Here is a 6,000-nt window from a genome sequence, read left to right as displayed (position 1 = left end):
CTTAACAGCAACATAGCTGGATGGAACGCACTCTGGGGGATTCGACGCCGCAGCTGCAACTGGTTAAGCGGAGGAAGGTGGGGGAAGGTGGGGGAAGGTGGGGGAGTAGAAGAAAACAAGCACTAATTAATTAAAAAGAAGTCCAAATTCGTAGCTAGCGAAACGAAACCAGCCAGTAAGTTGACATTCTTTGGGGCCCGCTTAATGAGGCAGAAATTGTTTTGTCCGTTTTGCTGGAAATGCTGAAATGCTGAAATGCTGAAATGGAGCAACATCTACGTCCAGTTGGTGCTAGTTTGCCGGTGGCTAACGGACAACATTTAAACAAATGTTGCAATTAAAACTCGTTCTGGCGGCAAGTGTATACTTATTGGTTGGGACACGGCGAGGAGCTGGCATAATGCTGCACTGGATCAAGTGCGTCGCAGTGGGAAAACTGTGTAGCGTTTACCGTTACCAAAAGCCCCGCTGCTGCACTTGGCTCAGAACACCCCGTTTATACCGCTAATCAGTTGCACTTTAGCAGCTGCTTTCGGCCAGGCCAATTTACATAAATATTTCACACACACAGCGCGAAGCTCACAGAGCACCACAGAAAACTTATTGGGGACTCCTAACTGTTCATATCTACGAGTTCTACTGATCTCAGAAGACTGTGCTTGTTTTTTTTTTTGGCTCTTCAAAAGAAGAACAAAAGAGACGGGTGCGTAGAGGTAAAGGCATATTATCTGGAGTCATAATGTGCGCGCGAATGAATGAGAGAAGAAAGCGATAAAAAGCAACAGTTGCGGCCTAATTTGAAAGTAAAATTTCTTTACAAAACGCAGTAGAACACAGCAACAAAAACTACGAGACAGCAACAAAACTACACTAAAGTTCGTTGCCTAAGTCTTTTGATTGACCAGTCACCAGGGCTAGCATCATAATCGCCATCCATCTACATCGGAGTCTACAAGCTTGGCCAGCTCCAGCTCCGTCTCCGTCTCCATCTCCATCTCCCATCTATCACTCGACCTGCTGTACAGTTATGGCATTTAAAAACAAACAACAATAACATTTCCATTATTTCTCTTTCTTTTCGATATGTTTACGACTTGGCCATAGTTGTTCGGATTTGGTTTGATTTTGGGTTATCTAGTCTCGCTTTTCGGCTTGTCTGCATTTTCGAAACGAATTTAATGGCAGTAATGACCTGCTTTTTCGGTTTTCCAACTGCAACATCAGCAAGAGTCACAGAGCAATACCAGCTGAAACTGATGCGATTTTGATGATGCTGGGAAAAACACAAAAAGAAGAAAACTTTTGCTAGTTCTGAGTTCTGAGATCTGTTATTTGTGGTCTCTTGCCATATGTATGTTGCATCGTAGTCTCTGCCATATGTAGTCTCTGGATGAATTCTCCATGGGGCACCTGTGCAGGGTCTTGACTCTTGCGCACTCGACTAAACTCAATTAACAGGTAATTGAACCCAACTGCATAAATTAGCCATATTCCATCTATTCCATCTCATTTCAGCCCATTGCAGGCCATCATCCGCCGCCATGTACGCGATCATTAATTATTGGGCAACACGAAAGAGCGTGTGCGCATTGTTCTAAGTCTGTGCATAAATTTATCCATAATAAACAAGTGGCAGTTGTCCGAAGCCCAACCTGATCGACCCGGAGCATACCCCTAAAATTCTGAGCTTGGCCAACGGAGTGGAAAGTGCACCAAACCCACAAGTGAGCATTGGATTAGGTTGGGTTGGTCCTGAAATTTGCCAAATAGATGCATTCGCTTATAAATATATAAACTGTATTTTCGGAGAAATTAGTTTTCATTAAGTTTAATTTGCTCAAAATTACGAAGCCTTTATAAATTAAATTGAAATGATTAAATTATCATATATGTACAATAAAATAAATAAAAACTAATATCAGCCAGCTAATGGTTGGTAAATGGTCATTTTAATGTTCGCGTCTGCTGGCCAAACCGCAGTATTGTTAAAAATAGCATTTTAAAAGTGTTCATTATTAGCCCATTGAAACAGTTAAACTTTCAATGGCTTGCTTTCTAATGCGGGATAAAAATAACTTTCAATTTGTGAAAATTATCCAAGTCATTTGAGCGCTTTTGGAGCCTCAAAATGGGTATTATTTTTGAAATCAGAGCACTATATTCGAGCTGGGCCCAAGTTGGTCATACCCCGCAAAAAACTAAGTGCTCTGCAAGGGTGTGGAAATTACCACAACGCATTCTAACCTGGCCATTGCGATTCACATGAACATGCACCGACCATGGAGCTGCAGCTGGAGCTGGAGCTGGAGCTGGAGCCGCAGTTGGCGCTGACTGCATCTCCGGGCACCAGATGATGGGCCCATTGTCTGGCCGGGGCTGCCGCTACACCTCTACTACACCTCTACTACACTTCCGAGTGCAGTCGACGTCACACTCGGCGTACTTTTAACACTTAGAACACGCTAGCAACGGAGCAGCGGAGCAGCAGGAAGGCAGAGTAGCTGGAAACTCTGGAGCATCATCCCAGCTACTCCAGCACAATAACAAATTTCAAATTTATTCCGCTGTTATTTTTATTATTTTTATTATTTTGTGTTAGCGGCTCCCCGGTCCAGTCCATTGTGTGGCCAGAGGAGCGCATCATTTGCTCGCCGCCTTAATGTGCTTTAATATGTACTTAGGCCCGCCAACTTAGGGCCAACTTGGCCGGCTGACCAACGGTTTCGGCCGGTTGTTAAGACCGAATTACGGCAGTGCAATGCCCGGTGTTTTGGTTTGGCTTCAGCACAAATTACTTTCTCCCAAATGAAAAAAGGTTTTCAATTTGGGAGAGTGCCCATGCCCAGTGACCTAAACTCAATTGGCAATGGTCTGATTAGCCCGAGCCAAGGGCGCAGCAAGCCCCCCTCGGCCCTTATCCCAGCCAACAAAATCTAGATCTGGTCGCGATACTCCAATCTTATTTTTCGTCATGTACTCACATTGCAGAGCCCGGTTTCAGTTCAGGTGAATAGATTAACACCTTTGGCCGTTAATTTTCCTGACAAGGTAGGTGCACCCAGGATTACTTCTCGCACATAAACGTAAGCGGTTTCTTTTTCGGTTTCAACTTGGTTAACTTCACTTTGCATCTGCTGGCATTTTCACACATTTCTTCGGCAGCATTTTCTGCACGTTTTTCAGCATTTTTGAAACATCTTCATCTCGTGCCACACACTAAATAACACATAAACAACCAGAGTCGCGCTAACTGTTATTGCTATTGTTTTTAGAAAATTCGCTTCGGTTTCTTTGTTTTCCTCTGCTTGGCCGCAAAGAAAGCGAAGTCGACGGCGGCTTTTCTTCGCGAATGGGGGCTACTCAGAGGGCTTGAGGGATTTTCCTCGATGTCTTTCGAACCGCTAACACGTCTATCAAGGTCGCCGTCGGTGAAGCGACTGCCACAGCAATCGCAGCGCAAAGAAACCAAAGCCGAGTCCGCAGACTGAAAACTGAAGAAAAGTTCCGGAGAGAGGCGGTGCGCTCTTAAACGAGTTTTCTTTTCTGCTCCACGCTCTTATATCTTGAAAGTATAAGTTCGGTCCGTTTGTGTTTTGACAAATTGTACAACCAAGCAACCAAACAACCAAACAACCAAACAACCAAACAGCCGAACGACTGCTGGCTGTAGCTGCGTGTTGTGATGTGTGAAGGCGAAGATCTCTAACTGCAGACTAATTAACAAAGACTGGGACAGGTTCTGCATCGCGCATACGCCGGGTGGCCGGCGGTAGAAATGACAGGAATCCCCAGTACCGTTCCAAGATTCACGCTCCAGTTTGATAAAAGCTGCGGACCAAGAAAAAAGACGTCATTTGTCATTGGTTCAACTCAATTTATGACAATTTACTCGCTTTAGTTGCGCTCGAGTGCAGCTGCACTCCATGGGATCTCGAGATCTGCGGATCCACGTATCCACGTATCCACGATCTACAGATCGAAGAAACCATAGATCCGGAGATCCGTGCAGCAGAACAACAAGTGAAAACTTTCGAAAAGTTCCACGGCAGGTGGAGTTATGGGGCTGCCTCAAATTACACAGCCAATCTGTTTGACATAAGCGAGTTATAACATATATAGTAAGGCGGTCGGGGCAACAAGCCAAAAAGACAATTACCGCAAACGGGTTTCAATTAAAAACAGTTAAGCAGTGGCACACAAAACGACAAAAACGAAAAAATATATATAGAAATTTATAGAAATATTGGCATCTCCTTTTGCTGGCGCTGCGTACGTGCAGTTTCCCAGTTGCCGACTGCACAGCTACAGCAGTCTTCAGTCTTCAGTATGCAGTATGCACTATTCAGTCTTCAGTCTGCAGTCTTCGTCTTCATTCCCATCTCGTCTGGCCAATAATTATACTTTAGTTGGCGACGCCGCAGCAACTATTTGCTTTGGCTGCATTTACAGTTTTGGTTTTTTGCCGCTAAAGTTGCCGCCCGTCATTTAGAAAGTTTTAGTTTCGTAGATCTCCATCTAATGATACCCAGCGTCCCGCCTTCTGGCAGCCACTACTCCACATTATCGACATTATCGTCCAAATACAGTTCTCGGGAATGGGCCTCCGACCGTTTGTTTATACTTTTATGACTGGGTCTATCTGCATTTTATGACGCTCACTGTTCGAATTTGTATTTCTGTGTCAATCGGAGTCGGTGCTCCGAATCTCTGGAACTCTGGATCAGTGCTCCTCTGAGCTCTTATCTTTGGGGCTGGAATAAATTTGTGGTCGATTTAGCGTTGCGTTACCTACACACAATTGCCCGCGTATCTGTTCGCCATTTGCCCATGCATGATCCATAAATCTTTAACTGTAAAAAGAAGCCCGATCCAGGTCCAGGTCCAGGTCCAGGTCCAGGTCCCGGTCTCCGCTCGAGTCCGGATCCACATCCACATCCACATCCAAGTCCTCGACCATGTCCATGCCATGTCGGGATCCAACTTATGCAAACTTTGGGCACACGTCGATGGTCGGCCGCCGGCTGCGGTGAGTCGTCTGATCTGCTGCTGCTGGAAAACTGGGAAACCAGTTCACGTCTGGGATGCGTACACAAGGAGAAAAGTTCGGCACGTCAAGAAGCACATTTGAATTACTTATATAGGGTGTTTTTTTTAGAGGTATAGAACTTTAAATTGCAATAAAACAACGATGGATTATTCGATTGACATGAATTTTATTGACATGAAAGATAATCTTGTGGCATTACATTTTAAATATGATTTCTGGCATATGACCGCCACGGCTGGCTCGGATGTAGTCCAATCTGGACGTCCAATTTGCAATGACTTTTTCCAACATTTGGCCGTATATCGGCAATAACACGGCGAATGTTGTCTTCCAAATGGTTTAGCGTTTGTGGCTTATCCGCATAGACCAATGACTTTACATAGCCCCACAAAAAGTAGTCTAGCGGTGTTAAATCACAAGATCTTGGAGGCTTATGAAAAATCGGGAACAACAGCAATCTCGTTTTGGGCCCATTCGACGAATCTACGCCTTGCTTGATGATCGTTTGGTTTCAATTCTTGCACGAGTTGGATTTTGTAAGCACGCATGACGAATTGCCAAACCAAACTGAGAATAAATCACTTGACAGCTGTTAAATCGGTCGCCATCTTGAACAGTAATGCCAACTTAAAGTTCTATACCTCTAAAAAAAACACCCGTTATAAACTCTCGTTTATTTACTATAGACTATCATATAGGTTAGTTTGGACTTACTTTTCAAACGCTAATGGTATTTGCTTTGAACTTTGTTATTAGTTAGCTGTTAAGTATTTACTTACATGCATTTTTTTTGCAGTGGTAGGTGCTTCCCCTCCGGCCTCCAATTCCCGGCATTCCGCCTCATCTTACCTTGTTATTGATACGCTGGTGGCGGAGTGGAGTGTGCGGTGCCTTCGGCCGAGCTAAGCAAACTTGCAATTGTATTCATAAATAACTATTGAGAAATGTGTTCT

The sequence above is a fragment of the Drosophila santomea genome, unplaced genomic scaffold, assembly GCF_016746245.2.
Source record: "Drosophila santomea strain STO CAGO 1482 unplaced genomic scaffold, Prin_Dsan_1.1 Segkk79_quiver_pilon_misjoin1_scaf, whole genome shotgun sequence".
NCBI lineage: Eukaryota > Metazoa > Arthropoda > Insecta > Diptera > Drosophilidae > Drosophila > Drosophila santomea.
This window is presented reverse-complemented; position numbering follows the sequence as displayed.